Source organism: Saccopteryx leptura, chromosome 11 (genome assembly GCF_036850995.1).
Source record: "Saccopteryx leptura isolate mSacLep1 chromosome 11, mSacLep1_pri_phased_curated, whole genome shotgun sequence".
NCBI lineage: Eukaryota > Metazoa > Chordata > Mammalia > Chiroptera > Emballonuridae > Saccopteryx > Saccopteryx leptura.
Window position 1 is genome coordinate 13,223,924 of NC_089513.1, and position 16,258 is coordinate 13,240,181.

The 16,258-nt window shown below is 45.3% G+C and overlaps 1 protein-coding gene across 10 annotated transcripts in view; it reads right to left on the bottom strand.

Moving 5' to 3' along the window:
• The window catches only part of ZNF532 (zinc finger protein 532), a 103,714-nt gene extending 95,949 nt beyond the window's left edge, over nt 1-7,765 (bottom strand). The window contains exons 1-3 of one of the 10 annotated variants that reach the window (XM_066353248.1): nt 7,630-7,765; nt 5,230-5,307; nt 5,035-5,144 (exon numbers count right to left, since the gene is read on the bottom strand). The gene's annotated coding sequence lies outside the window, so the exon portion shown is untranslated. Of the gene's footprint in view, nt 1-5,034; nt 5,145-5,229; nt 5,308-5,630; nt 5,996-6,089; nt 6,258-6,855; nt 7,394-7,629 lie in introns of those variants that run through there. The other 9 variants (XM_066353244.1, XM_066353243.1, XM_066353253.1 and 6 more) reach the window with 9 other exon arrangements.
• Nucleotides 7,766-16,258: the final 8,493 nt, after the last annotated feature.

A 16,258-nucleotide genomic window follows, 5' to 3' on the forward strand; every position in this document is an offset into this window, starting at 1 on the left:
TCCCACACCCCACCCTCCCAAACCCCTGGCCACGGCACACACCCTCAGTGCCCTTCCACACGCTGGTCCGCCAGACTCACCTCCTTCCCCCAGCCAAGTCTTTACCTACCTGGCATATTCTTTGTTTTTTCTAATTGGACTTATTGGGGTGACATTGGTTAATAAACTGTAGAGGTTTTCAGGTGTACGATTCTATAATACATCATCTGTTATGTTGCACTGTGTGTCCACCACTCCAGGTCCAATCTTCCATCTTATTGGATTTTCACGATGCAGCTCAGAAGCCACCTCTTCCAGGGCTCCTCTCTGGACACATGGCACTGGGAGGCCCATTCACATTCCTGTCATAGCATCTGCAGGCTACATCTACATCCCCCTCATTTTTCCCTGAATTCCCTTCCCTCCGGTTCTCCCAGTGCCTAGCACAACATGCGCTACCTAGTCAACACTCAGTAAATACCAGTTAAATAGATGAAAAAGAACCCCCAACTTAACATCAGCCCCCATTCCCCTGGGCCCTCTCCCTCTACACCATCACCTTATCTATTTGTTCTTCCCGATCCTGAACACTATTTTACCCTCAAAAAAAAAAATCTGCCTCTAAAATTCTACCTACTTCTTTGCTTTGATATTGCTTAAATATTTTCATGTCCTTAAAAGGCATAAAAACTGAATAACTTCAAATATTAAAACACCTCCAATTATTTTGGCAGTCAATAAATCAGACAAATTATAACTGCTTGCACGACTAAGATTTCAAGAAATATCTTTGGTACCCCTTTCCAAAATTCTAATTCTATTCTTGTTTGGCATTTTACTGAACCTGAAGACAAATGTATATATTAAATTACCAAATGTTTCTGAAGAGATTAAAAATAACTGCTGTACGAAATAAAGGAGATTTTTACCACTTGCAGTTTTTTGTTTCCACTTTTGGCTAATTCCGATTAGTTCTGGGTTATAAAGCATGTCATCCCCGTTAGTGGGTGGCCTGTTATCACGGTCCTCTCGCTTGTGTCTTCAGATAATGTCTGCTACAATCTCCTACTTGAGAAGTCTTAACTACAGCTGACAAGACTAGATCTTTTTTGTGTGTGTGTGAACCATGATGAGCTGTATTTATTTTCATTCAAAATTCTAATTCTTATGTACTTACCACAGGACCCCACCATCCCACTCTGAAGTATTTACCAAAGAGATATAACAACTTATGTTGAAACAAAAACCTGTATGCAAATGTTTACTGCAATTATTCACAATCGTCCAGAACTGGAAACAACCCTAATAACGTCCTTCAACCAGTGAATGGATAAAAAATAGCTACATCCAGCCTGACCTGTGGAGGTGCAGTGGATAAAGCATCAACCTGGAATGCTGAGGTTGCTGGTTCGAAATCCCAGGTTTGCCTGGTCAAGGCACATATGAGAAGCAACTACTATGACTTGATGCTTCTTGTTCCTCCCACCCCCTCTACTTCTCTCTCCTCTCTCTAAAACCAATAAATAAAATCTTTAAAGAAAAAAAAACAACTGAGGTACATCCATACAGTGGTCTACAACTTGGCAATAAAGAAGAACCAAGTATGGATATACACAGTAATACGGATGAATCTTAAATGTACTTTGCTAAGTGAAAGCAGCGATTTGTACATTTTAGAAAAAAACACAAGATACAGGAACAGAACAAATCAGTGGGCTGCCCGGGGTTGGGGCCAGAAGTCTGACTGCAAGGGGCCAGCCAGAGGACAGTCTTGGGGGGGGTGGATACCCAGTACTATACAACTGTCAAACCTAGAGAGCTGTACACCACCAAGTAAATTTTACAGTACGTAAATTTAAAAATTAAAAAAAGAAATGCCTGACCGGTGGTCGTGCAGCAGGTAGAGCACTGACCTGGAATGCTGAAGTCCCATGTTGGAAACCCCAAGGTCACTGGCTTGAGTGCGGCCTCAGCAGCCCAAGTGTGGTATCATCAGTATGATCCCGAGATCTCTGGCTTGAGCCCAGAGTTGGCTGTTTTGAAGCCCAAGGTCACTGGCTTGAGCAAGGGGTAACTGGCTGGGCTTAAGACACCACCCCCTGCCCTCAAGACACGCCTACCGATAAGCAATCAATGAACAAAACAAGGGAAGCAACGATGAGCTGATGCTTCTCACTCTCCCTCCCTCTCCCCCGCCCCCCTCTCTCAAAATGTATAAAAAATAAGTTTAAAATATTTTTTAATTATTTAATCATGACTTGGTTAAAGATCATCCCCTAAATACAATTTCACAAAAGTATAGATTTCCTTAACATGTATCGTGGCTGCTGTTTTGATGTTATTGAATTGTGTTGGTTAGGAAGAGAGATTGGCAGAACAAGGAGAAGCCCCAGATCTTTTCCAGATACTTTGTTTCCGTTTTACTGGCAACCCCTGCTCCAACTGCACACAGTCAAGCTGGGTGCCACCAAGGATACAGGCAAGGTTACTCCAAATCAACAGAATTTGCGGGGGGGTAGAGTCTGTAGCCCACAGCAATACCCCGTAACAATGCCCAGGAAAGTATTTCAAGGGATGAAATAAAGGGAGTTGAGACTAAAAACAGGAAAATTCTAACCCATCCTGGTTAAAGGTATAAGCAGAAAATTCCATTGTTGCTGCCTCCTTCCTGGACCCTTCTCTAAAAAGGAGTCAAGGTGAGTGGGGGCAGGGAATCTCTTTGTGACAAAAGAAGAGAAAAAATATAGCAGAGTCCTTCTGAATCAGGAGTCTGAAGTCTGAAAGCCCTGGACCCAGTGTTATTTAGCATGGAAAAAAAATTATTCTAAGTGGGCAAATGACAAAAACACGCAAAGGTTCAACACCCAGTGACACTATCTTTCGAGGGTATCCTCTTCAGCCAAAACCACACATTCCTCCTCTAGAGGGGGCGGCGGCCTCGTGGACGGCTGCAGGCAATCCCCACCAGCGCTGGGCTCCTGATGTCGGGCTCTGGGCTCCAAATGTGGTTGCCACAGGCCCAGGCCCCAAATGTGGGCGCCAGCCTGCTCCCTCCTGGCTCTTCCAGGAAAGAGAATGCTAATGCAGTTGCTATTCTCCATCCTCACATTCCCATGCCCAGAAAACTCAGATCCTCTCCCCGGGGGACCTGGGCTGCCACATTGTTACAGCTCAGCATGAGCTCGCCACCTGAAGCGGACCTCGAGCCAAGATGAGCTCCCAGCCGGCAGCCTTGGAGAACCAGCTCTCCAACCCTCACGCTGCATCTGCCGCTGGAAAGACCAGCCTAAATGCAAAGCAAATGCTGTTTTCCAGGAGCCTTCTGGGGGAGGGGAGGAATAAAGCTAAAAACCACAAAGAGTAAACCAGAACATTCTGTGACAGGCTGTGCTTTACAAAAAGGGCTTTTTAAACATATTATCAAGGAAGAGTCCCTGCTAGGGGTGAGCTGTCAAAGTTAAGTAAAAAAATCACTGGTTTTCCAAAGACAGGAGTGCAGGACTAAATTATAAAACAGCTTATTGTATCAAGCTAATTAAGGTTTATCATATTAGCCATCTGAGTTTTAGTTGGCACCAAAAAAAGCAGGAGCAGCATACCATGCAACATGGACCGGGATCTGCTTTGCAAGCAATTTCTGCCCACACTCAGACACACCACCTCTGGCAGTCCACAACGCTGTAGAACTGAAAACCAATTTCAGCAAGCGCTTTGTCAAGAATCTTGTTCCATCACGTAAGCTATTTACTGGTATTGCAGTCCGAGATTACATTTATCTCTATTAAATACTGCACAAAGTATCCTGAGCTAACCATGCACTCCTGTTTCCCTTTGCCAGTTTTCTCAGACTCTGGATGCTCTGCAATCGTAGGAAAATTTTCTGAACAAAAACCCTCGCATACTTGACACTCTCCAGGGCAGAGCCTCTGCCCACCCACTGCCAGAAGCACAACCAATTCTAAGATCCTCGGCATTTCTGAAAAGACTCTGTTCTGCTGACCGAGAAGAGGAACAAAATACCCTCTTCAAAGTAGGGTAGAAATTTATTTTCAATCATGCCTTGTATGGGCTCCTCTGGACTGTACTTCTACCACACCAGACGACAGCACCAGTTCTATCTGTTGGTGACATCATATTGGATGGGATTCTGGAGCTGCTGCTGGTTTCCTGTTTGGGGAAGTGGAAGTTCTTTTCACAAGGAACCTCAAGGCAAAATATTTAGTCCCACCCCCACCCCTGTAAGCCTTCACTGCCTTTGTTCTTCACTTGGCTATGCTCATTACTGCTTTCTTCTCTCTGCTCCAAAACCTCTGTTTCTGGGGTATGCACAAAAATGCCAGCTCAAATCTAACAGCAACCTCTGAAGGCAGGAGACATTTTCTGCCACCCACTGCTCGAAAGCTTTGAGCTAACAGGCATCTTTGCACAGACGAAGCCAGACGACCCACCTTCCTCCTGGTACTGCATTAGGATTCCACATTAAAATGTATGCCACAAGTAATCCAATGGCAAACTCACCGTCAACAGCCCCCAAAATCAATAAAAGCCATTCCACCACTTGACTCGGAGTGAAAAACCTTTCAGGTTAACACAGACAGCAAGGCAAAAGAAAGGTGATGAATGAACAAAAGGCAGGTCTACCTTCTGACTTCTCAGATCCCAGCAAGGTGGTGAGGCTGCCTCTATCTGGCAAGTCCTTCAGTCTTTCCTTTCTATTTTTGTGATCATCAGGGAAATGCTACATGGGTCTTATGCAAAACAGTGCATTCTCCACAAGGCCCTGCCTCCTACTATCCTCTAAACCTGCTTCTTTCCAGGCCTGATCTTCTAAATGCCTAGACACATGCGATTTAATGAAGTCATTCTGATTTTTGCCTGGATAGAAATACCATCATAAAGTCACTCTAATCCCATTAAACATGAATAAAGTTAAGAGTATTTCTTCTCCCCTACAAACTCGATATTAGCTCCGGGGTACCAATCCACTGAGCAGGCTGTGTCTGAATGGATCTTCAAATAAATACTTAAATTCATGCTCAAAATATCATTTCTCACCTTGTGAACCTTGACCTTTGGGAAAGACTTTGAATCAGGGTTCAGTTATTGTCACACAGTTGCATTCTCTGCACACATGAAAGGGTTAAAAGCAGCCCCAGTCAACAGGCCTACAAGGGAAAAAAAAGACAGTATGTATGCCTTACAGCATCACTGGAAAGCATTTATGCTCATTTCCTAGAACAATACTGTTACCTTTTGGCCTTCATAATAGAAGTATCCCCAACACCCTTTAGTAGCTTCTAAAAGGAAAAGCACAAAACAGAACATACCCTGCAAGAGAAAAAAAAAGCATGCAAAGTAGCAATCTCCAGCAACAAACTACCATTACAAACCCATCAGTTCATTTTGGTTTGGTTTGTTAAAAACAGAGAAAGAGAAGGAGAGAGAGAGAGAGACTGCATAAACCAAGTGTCCCACCCTAGCAAGTCACATTTCTTTTTCTTTAATAAGGGTCATAAATCTCAGCTCCTTGTCCATCCCTTAAGCAAAAGAAAAAGGCAGGAAAAGCCCAAGTAATCTCAGACCTTGCAAACCTGCACATTTTTCCCCATCTTCTCTACACAGAATCTTTCAGGACTCCATTAGTCACATACCAGTGCTGTGTGGTGTCTAAGTGTGCATTCACATACTGTGTTGGGATGGTACCTTCCTGCAAGCTCCTCTGCTTTTGGCTGCCATGAAGGGAGGAAGCTGCTATCCCACTGTAGTAGCTCAGTGACTGCATTGTGTTCAGGAGCTGATCTGCCTCAAACCAGTTTCAGCCGGTTCTGGTCACCCTACATAAAAAAGCTATGGCAACCCTCGCTGAGTTGCCAACAAGTCCCTGAAAATCATCAGCACAGGGGGATCTCGCTGGGGGTTGCTTTTACCTTTTAGGTCTTCCTGAGGAAGGGAAGGTCATCGTGTGTCCCCCCACCACCACACAAGCACACAGTCTTGGAAATGCCCACGTCACAAGCACCCCAATGCCCCTCAGGGCCCATCCCCCCGCACCTCCACCCTAAAGCCCACCGCAGACACTATTGCCCCCTCCTTCTCCTTTCCCCACTTACCTCCCACAACCTGGCTCAGATCTTTGTGTACGTGTGTGTCAGTGTGTGTTCCCTGTGTTGGTGGCTGACAAAGAGCCCCCAAGAAAGCAATCTATGTGTCTGCTCACACTGGATGCGTCGGCTGTGGGAGCCGGCCTCGGCCTCCAGGCTGAGTGCTGCTGGCTTGTTGACCAGGCTCCTCTCTGCCTGTCACCCCCACCCCACCCAGCCCCCTCCTCCCGTCCCTCTCTCTCTCTCTCTCTCTCTCCCAGCCCTGTCACCACCACCAGCAACCCCCCCCCCCCAGTCTCCTCCTCCTCCAACCTTCTCTTCTTTCAAGCACCTGGGGGGAGAAGTCCAAATCCCTTCACCTCGGGGCAGAAAACTAGAGATGCCTGGGGTGGGGGTGGGGGTGGGGGGCTAAGGAAAGTCCAGTGAGGAAGGGGCACAGAGGCCTTTCAGAACCCTCTCCCTCGGCCAGCGCTGGAGGGGGAGGAGGGGTCCCGCACTCACGTGGCCCCCCTCTCTAAACCTGCGGGGCCTAGCGACACCGGCTGCTCCTCGGCCCCCCCAAGGAAGCTGGACGGGCGCGAAGGCCAGCTGTCCCCATGGCCGGGTTGGGACAGGCCACTGCAGTCCAGCGACAGTGCCTGAGTCTCACGCGCTCACCCCAAGCGTAGGGTGGCACGAGGGGCCGCGCCCGCAGCTCGGCCCAGAGCCCACCCGCGCCCCGGCCCAGAGCCCCTCGCCGCCCGCCCCCGGCCCCCGCCCCCAGGCGCACACCCACCCCCTTCCCGGGTTGGCCTTTGCAGCGGTCAAGCCCGGGCGTCTGGGCCGCGGCTCGGATGACCTTTGTTCAGCACGGCGCCGCTGGCTGCGGCTGCGGTGGCGGCTGCTGCTGTCGTCGTCGCGGCGGCGGCGGCAGGGGCGGCGGCGGCTTCCATGTTACGGGCGTGTCATCTGCATTCCCGCTGCCAGGGTCTGTGTGTGCGTGTGCGGTGGAGCGGCCTCGCCGCGCCGCTGCCGCCGCCGCCGCCGCCTCCCGGGCTCCCGAGCTCCTGGGCCGCCCCGCCACTGCCGCCGCGGCCTCGCCGTGCGCCCGGCCCGGGCCCCGCGCCTCCCGGGCCCCGCGCTCTAGGCCGCGCCGCGGCGGCAGCGGTGGCAGGGGCGGCCCGCCACGCCGGGGCCTACGCTGGGGGTGCGGGTGCGGGCCCGGCGGTGGCTGCTCGGCCGGCGGGAGCAGCGAGCAAACAAAAGGGAGCGCGGGAGAGGGGGAGGGGGCGGCCAGTGGGGGAAGGGAGGTTCGGGAGCGCAGAGCCCCGCGGCCAGTCCGCCGGCCGGGCCGGGCCGGGGCCGGTGCCCGTGCCGGCGCGGCGGGTGCGAGAGGAGCCCCGCAGACCTGCCAAAGTCTCGCCCATCTGGGGTTGCTGGATTGCAACTTCGCCCTGGAGAGCGGGGTGGTGGTGGTGGTGGTGAGGGGATGGAGGGAGGGCTGCTGTTTTTTCAAACGACATTTCAGACTCTCACCCAGTCCTTTCCATGGCCCCAAGCCGCAACTTACTCGAGTGGAAGGAAGCAAGGCCTCGCCAAAGATGGTTGAGAAAGACCGCGAGCCTCCAACCAGGATCTTGAAGTCAAGGTGGTGTTTGTTGTCCTCGTAATGGTGGCAAATAAGTAAGAAGAGAGCACGCTATCTTCAGATAAATTCAATCTGAAGTTCTCCCTGGAGGTGGAAGAAGGGGCTCTCTGCAGTTTAGTTGGTGGTTTGGAGCCCTTTTAGCCTTAAACTGAGCCACAAAAGAATGGAAGACACCCCCTGGGGTGGGGAGAAAGCCCTGGTGTAAAAGACACTCGTTTGGCTTTCAGAGAAAAAGCCACTGGGGCCAAATTGAAACATGGCATGTTCGGTTCATGTCGTGTGTTGTTGTTTTTTTAATGGGGAATGATATTGAGTAAACAAGATATAATGGCTAGGTCTTTAAATTCAAGAAGGGTTACAAAGGTAACAAACAAGTAGTGTGCATATAGCAGGTGGTCATAGGAACACAAAAGGATACATATGTATATGTAAAGCCCACAAAAGTGTAATAAGCATCAACACATCGGACAGAGACAATATATTACCACCACATCCCTACTCTATTTATCCAGCCCTGTGTCCTGGTTCCTACATGGTTCACAGAACTGTACTCAATGGGGTAGTCTTTTAAAAGAAGAGAGAAACGCCTTGTCAAGCTAATTGTGTGTACCTTAGAAATAGCACAAAATAGAAAGATCTGAAAAAATGTCACCATTACCTCTTCAGAAGGCTCACTCTTGTTGCAGTAAAAACTACCAGTCTAGGAAGCGGTTTTTTTGTGTGTTTTATTTTCAATTAGATTAAGTGGTTCATATTTGCAAAGTGCTGGGAAGTTGTTTTTTTTAAATCTCAGCATGCCTCTCCTTTGCATTAACTTCCATTGAGGAAGCCATTGTTCTTCATTATGGGGACACGGTATGATGTAAATTGAAGTAGCATTTTTGCTATTTAAGGCTTTTCATGTAAATGAACCAAATGATTATCTCACGGAAGAGTTGTTGGTCTTTCATTTCAAACAGCAAATTGTTTGGGGTTGCACATAAATTGGGATGCGTATTTCCCTGTGTTTAGAAAGACCTATGTAATCTGCAAATTTTTGCCAGCTACGGCCTCACATTTATCGATGTTATAAGATGATGAAATTGAAACTCATCTTCTTTGAGCCTGAAAACGATGCCAGTACTCTGTGGGGTTGAGTTTCAACTTTACCTGGGCTTGATTTCATTTGAAAGGAGGCCTTTTTTCTTCTCCCAAAAGTGGGCCCTTATTAATATGCATATGAAAACATTACATGTATTGAAAAGTATCCAAAGACCTGCTTATCAGAAATCTTGATAACACTACACATAGTACAATACGTGGAATTTCATAATATGCCTACCAGAGTAAATCCTCATTTTCCTAGATTTGAAATCTTTGTTTACTTCAAATGCTCGCTTGCCCCTCCCCCATCCCCTTCCCTTAAGAGTTGAAAGCACAGCACAGCAGTGCTTGAATGGTTAGGATTGCACTAAAGTCTGGATTGCTTATCATAAAGTGTCTTGGGTGTACAACTGCCTCGTGGCTTCATAATGCCAAATAACTTCTTGAGCAGAGCTTTTATACAAAGCCCAGTGTTTTGGTCAAGCCTCGGCTGGAGGAAATTTGTTCGAAAGCACAATTCATCATTTGTACTGCAACAGATAACATTGCATGTGCTTTTAAAAACTATAAACAACGCAAAGTGAAAGATAATTTCTTGCAAATTATCACAGCTCTGTTTTTACAAAGACGATTTCAAAGAAACTCCTCTGCCAGGTAGACCAATAGTTAAAAGCAAAGCACCCATCTTAGTCCCTTTGATGAAATCACTCAATTTCACAGCAAAAAAAACAAATTTTAGTGTAAGATTTTTTTTGTTCTTTTTTTAATGACACGACTCCCCCAAAAATCAGTACAAACGTTCTTTCTATTATTCTACATATGTAAGGCTATCTTGGGCACCATTCTGCTCTGGGCAACAATAGAAGTAACTCTCCCGCAAGAATGAAATAAGCTATTATTTGAGTGCTGAAGATAAGAAAGGACAGAACAAAGAAATCATATTACTGTTACACCCAGTAGAAACTCAAGGAATTCCAAACCCCTTCCGATTTGGTTGCTGCTGTTTTCATTGCTAACTCTCCATGTCTGAGTTTGTCCTCCAATCAGTGTATTGCAAAATCCCAGCTTTTTTTTAAATTCCTTTTGTGGTTTGAAGCCAGCTTTGCAGGCGCATATAGATATCAGCCTATACATCATACCCCCCCCCAATTCCACTATGAAATTGGGAGATTCCTTTGTTAAGCAGAACACACACAAAGGTGCGTTCCTTGAGGGAAAGGAGTGGAAAAACAAAAAGCAAAGCATTTATCTCACCATCGAGGTCCTTGCAAAGCACTACTCAGCGGCCAGCCCTGTGACTTGAGCTACATATTTTTAGCTCAAAACTAAGCTAGGCCTAGACATTTATACAGAGTTTAATATTAATTTTCAATTTGTTGATATGTTTTTATAGAAGTTATTACACTGTTCAACACTAGAATTATAAAGATCTTTAGCTGAGTTGGCCAGCAAATGGGGGGGGGGAGCAATCTTTTATGTTTAACATCAAAATAGTAGTAGAATCAGGATTTTTTTTGTATTTTCAAAAATCATACTCTTGAAAGAAAGAACCATTTTAAAATTATTATTCGCCTAACAGAAATAAACCAAGGGGAGGATTAAGAAAGGATTTCCCTTATTCTTGTTAGCTGACATCAGAAATAGATTTTCTATGGCCAAGACTCCTCCCTGTTCCTGAAGCTTAGCTTGGAAATGCCTGCAAAGGCCTTTTCCTCAGACATCTGAAGGGATGAGGGTTGCGCTCTGTTAAAAAGATAAACTGAGCATATTAAAAATGTTATGAGTTTATTTGAGCAAAAATCTCTGCTGATCCAGCATTGCCAAATCGGAAGCGGTTAGGAACACTCCACCTACAGAAGTCCAGGAATGAATGACGCAGAGAAGGCTCAGAAACAAAGAAAGGAAATTATTTTATTGGCTGTAGCTTAAAGCCTAGCTGGCTATTGGTGATTGGTTGTCCTTAGCATTTTGACTTTGTAATCTTGAGGTATTTACAGGCTTAGATTTCAGTTTGCTTATTAGGGAGGTCACCACAGCATCAGAGCTGTCTCAGTCTATGGCCTCCTCGTTTCATTAGTTTAGCTGCTCAATGTTGGGCATATCTTGATGACATTCTACATCCTGGATACTGGATGGATCCACAATTCTTCGTCTCCTACTGTCTCTTCAAGCCTAAATGCTTGAAAGGCAGTCTTGTGCAATGAACAAGACAGGCAGGAACCAAGGAAAGAGTTGTTTTATGGACGTTAAAGAATCACAGAAGAGACTGACCAGTGATAGTGCAGTGGATAGGGTATTGGCCTGGGAAGCTGAGGACCCAGGTTCCAAACCCCAAGGTCACCAGCCTGAGCATGGGCTCATCCAACTTGAGCAAGGGCTCACCAGCTTGAGCATGGATATCACAGACACAACCCCATGGTTGCTGGCTTGAGCCCAAAGGTTGCTGGCTCGAAGCCCAAGGTCACTAGCTTGAGGCCAAAAGTCACTGGCTTGAGCAAGGGGTCACTGGCTCAGCCTAAGGTCCCCAGTCAAGGCACATAGGAAAGCAATCAATGAACAACTAAAAGGACACAACTAGAAGTTGATACTTCTCATCTTTCTCCCTTCCTGCCTCACCACTGCCCCCACCTCACAAAAAAAAAAAAAAAAAATCACAGAACAACCAGAAAATATAGTGTTTGGGAGACCAGCAAAGGATTCTTTGCCAACTGTGGACCAAAGGACAAAGCCTATTGAGAATTTTGTAAGATTCCTTAGTCCTCTGTAATTTTTAGATTGTGCCTGGTCTTCTTTGAAAAGAACTGATGTTTGGGCTTATTTCTTACTCATTCAAGTCCAAGAGGAGGGGAAGAGAGAGTTAGAAAGGTATCAGAGGAAAGCAAAGATATTCAGGCTTATCCTTCAAGGAGGAAAAAAGAACACATAGGAAATGGGGACTCAGCTCCACCTGCAACCGAATCTCATTGGTCCCCTGCAATACAGAGGTTACCTGGGCACTATGCTTCAGCTTTGCATCTGCCCCCAACACCCCTACCATCTCCACCAGTTAGCACAATGCCTTGCACAGCCCATAGTTGAAATTAATTTCTGGACTAAGCAATGGATAATAATCCAACAGGACCCTAAAAGTAAGCCTGTTCTAAATTAAACATAAGAAGGCCCAGGGTGCTCACTCAGTTGGTTGGAACGTTGTCCCAACATGCAACGGTTGTGGGTTCAATCCCTGGCCAGGGCACATACAGGAACAGATTGATATTTCTCTCTCTCTCTCTCTCTCTCTCTCTCTCTCTCTCTCTCTCCTTTCCTCTCTCTCTCAAATCAATAAGTAAATTCATAATAAATATACATAAAATCTTTTGCCACTGTAGTGGATACTACAGTGCTTTGTCTAAGACCTCTGTTCAGGGTGCACACCCCTAAACCCTAGTTGCTGAGACTGTTAGCCTCTGACTACTCACAGCTGAGCCCCGCCCTGCAAATTGCCTTGGCTACTGTCTTTTGTCAGTTGTTGGGAATTGCCTTGCTGAAGTTTACATCCTTTCCCAGGGAGCAGGCAATATCTGGCTGATGTAGAGATATTTATTATTATTCATTTTAGAGGGGAGAAAGAGAGAGAGAGAAGAGAGGAAGAGTAGGAAAGCATCAACTCCCATATGTACCTTGACCAGGCAAGCCCAAGGTTTCGAACCAGCAACCTCAGCGTTCCAAGTCGACGCTGTATCCACTGTGAATTTGAACCGTTTCTGAATGGCCACCCAAGCTCCAGAGTTCCTTGTAAACTGGCTAAGGTCTAGGTCTCCATATCAATGGGGTCAATTTTTCCTTCTGCCTAATTCTGCCTCTTTCACAGGTGGAATTTTAGAGCCTATTTCCAGGAAACACAACCCTAATCACCCACCAAGCCAGATCCATCTCCCCATTGACACCACTCTCGAACAGCATTTACTCCTTCCAATCTACTCCAGCATCCTGTCTGTACACTCCACCTCACATGTCCCTGGTGATTCTAATCCGTTCTCTCCATGCCCATCACCTTGACTCAACTTCTGACCTATCACCTCAGTTTAAGACTGGTCACTAACTGATCACCGCCTCCAACCTGGTCAACTTCTAATACATCCTCCACACTGAAAATTCTAAGAATCTTTGTAAAGATATCTTGTCAGCCTGGCCTGTGATGGCACAGTGGATAGAGCATACACTTAGAATGCCGAGGTCACCAGTTTGAAACTTTGGGCTTCCCTAGTCAAGACAAGTACAAGCAATCAATGAACAGCTGAAGTGAAGTAGTTATGAGTTGATACTTCTCTCTCCCCACCCCCCTCTCTCTGTAAAATCAATAAATAAAATCTTTAAAAAAGAAAAAAAAGATACCCTCTCAGCCTTCTGCTCAACCTTCTCATATCTCCTTATTGTTCTTAGAAAAGGTCCAGACTCAATAAAAGTGACTTAGAAGGCTCTCCATGATTCAACCCATTTGCCTGTCCACATCGCTTTCTTCTCCCTCCTCACATTCCAAGATCCAGGCTTCCTGGACAAAATTTTGTTCTTTAAGTGTGACCAGGTGGTGGCACAGTGGATAGAGCATCAGACTGGGACACGGAGGACCCAGCTACGAAACCCTGAGGTCACTGGCTTGAGTGAGGGCTCACAAGCTTGAGCGCAGGGTCACTGGCTTAAGCGTGGGATCATAGACATGACACCATGGTCACTGGCTTGAACCCAAAGGTCACTGACTTGAAGCCCAGGATCACTGGCTTGGAGCCCAAGGTCACTGGCTTGACAAAGGGGTCACTTGCTCTGCTATAGCCCCCCAGTCAAGGCACATATGAGAAAAAAAATTGTTCTGTGAATGAGAGCAGATTGCTCTCACTTTCAGGCTTTCACACTGCTGTCCCTCTTTCTAGAAGACTCTTCCCACCCTTTCTCAACCCCCTTCATCTAACTCCCATTTATCTCTAGGTCTAAATTTATGTCACCTACTTGGAGAAGCCTTCCCATACCTCATAATAAGCTTGTTTATGGGTACCCCTAACATATGTCCCTAAGTTGTTCTTGCTTTTATTTTTTTTTTATTTTTGACAGAGACAGAGAGAAGGAACAGATAGAGACAACAAACAGGAAGGGAGAGAGATGAGAAGCATCAATTCTTCATTGTGGCTACTTAGTTGTTCATTGATTGCTTTCTCATATGTGCCTTTGACTGGGGTGGGGGTGAGGGGCTACAGCAGAGCAAGTGACCCCTTGCTCAAGCCAGTGACCTTGGGCTCAAGCCAGTGACCATGGGGTCATGTCTATGACAGCATACTCAAGCCAGCAACCTCAGGGTTTCGAACCTGGGTTCTCTGTGTCCCAGCCCAACAATCTATCCACTGTGCCACCGCCTTGTCAGGCACTAAGTTGTTCTTTTCACATGATATTTAAGGCTTATTTGGCTGTCTCCCCATGAGACAAGAAACCTGTGAGATCAAGCACAATGGAAGACTTTGGCTCACTTAAGTCTCCCCAGTGCCATCTCACACAGGAGACATTTTAAAATTAGGTGTTCAGAACATCTAGATTTATTAAACAACTATAGGATTTTTTTTAATGATGTTTAGAAATAAGAGATTATCAAATACTTTGTTACTAAACTTAATGATAAATTTAATGCCAGAGGACCAAAATCCACATAGCACTGAGAAAACATTGGTTATTTCTGGGAAGGTGAAAACACAAATATAAACAAACAAATGTTAAAAAATGAAAATATGACTGCAAAATAAAATACATTCATTTGTCAGCAAACAGTTGGAAGAGGCTTAGAAAATATTGCTGTAGATTTGAAGAAACATGTATGAGAATAAATTACAGTGTAGGAGGATTGCTCTACTGTTGAAAGAAAAGTACAGCTATTCCTAACATGCCATTGCTCAGGGTATATGCTTGATACTGTTCCAATGATGACATCTCTGAAAACACTTATTTGTTATGAACCCCTAAATAAAAAGTTTAGCAGAGAAGGTATATATTCTCAACAGTAAATGGTTTCTTTAATCAACACAATATATATATATATTTTTTTCCTGACCAGGCAGTGGAGCAGTGGATACAGTGTTGGACTGGGATGCAGCAGACCCAGGTTCAAAACTCCGAGGTCACCAGCTTGAGTGTGGACTCATCTGGCGTGAGCATAGGCTCACCAGCTTGAGCGTGGGATCATAGACATGACCCCATGGTCGCTGGCTTGAAGCCCAAGGTCGTTGGCTTGAGCCCAAGGTTGCTGGCTCAAGCAAGGAGTCACTTGCTCTGCTGAAACTCCTCCCATCAAGTCACATGTGAGAAGCAATCAATGAACAACTAAGGAGCCAAAACAAAGAATTGATGCTTCTCATCTCTCTCCCTTTCTGTCTGTCCTTATCTGTTTCTCTCCCTCTATCTCTGTCACACACACACACACAAAAAAAAACAGGTAACAATAACAACTAAAGAAGCAGCATCTATATAGGAAGTTAAAATTCTGCCATTGAATTACAAGAATTCCAACAATAAAATCAACAACTGAAGAAGCAGTTTCTCTACAGGAAGTTAAAATTCTGGGATTAAATTAGAAATGTTCCAGCCCTGGCTAGTCACTCAGTAGATTAGAGCTTCATCCCAAAACACCAAGGTTGCACGTTTGATCCCCAGTCTGGGTAGGTATGGGAAGTGAGCAATGAATGCATAACTAAGAGGAACAACAAAAATCAATCTCTCCCTCCCTACCTCCCTCCCTCTCTCTGTCTCTAAAATCAATCAAAAAACAAATAAATTACAAAATTCTATCACACACAAATCTCATAAAATCATTCACAAATAAGCTACTACAGTCAAGAAACTGAAGCCAGCAGTTTATAGGTTGCTACAGGATATCATCAGTGAGATTAATCTCATTTTTAGAAGGAGGGGGTTTAAAGACTTTAACAACAGCCCCTTTAAGAGAACTCTTTATACCATCTTGAAAGATAAGGCATGACTATTAAAATCTTTGTATCACACAATGGTTTGCTGGCTGTGTTATGGCAAAGAACTTAATGTCCTTCAAAAAAAGTATTTCAAAGTCGCTGACTTTTTCTTTTGGTAAAATGCTGTCTATAATATGCTATTTATAAGATATTTTGTTAGAACAAAAAATGTTTAGTGTGTCTTTTTGAGGTAAGGATAATATTTAAGCATGAAAAGAATTGCTTTTAGAAAGTCAGTCTATGAAGAGAGCATTTTAGAAACAGATGTTGGGAAATCCCTCATGATTTGGTGTTAAAAACTATGAATATCACCTTTGATAACTATCAGATATGCATGCTTAAAATAGCATAAACTGTTAAAAAGAAAAAATAAACTTCCCAGATGAAAAGTTTCAGTGTATTTGAACCCATTTGTTTAAAATATATAAATCCATGGGCCCTGGCCAGTTGGCTCAGTGGTAGAGCATCAGCGCAGCATGTGGAAG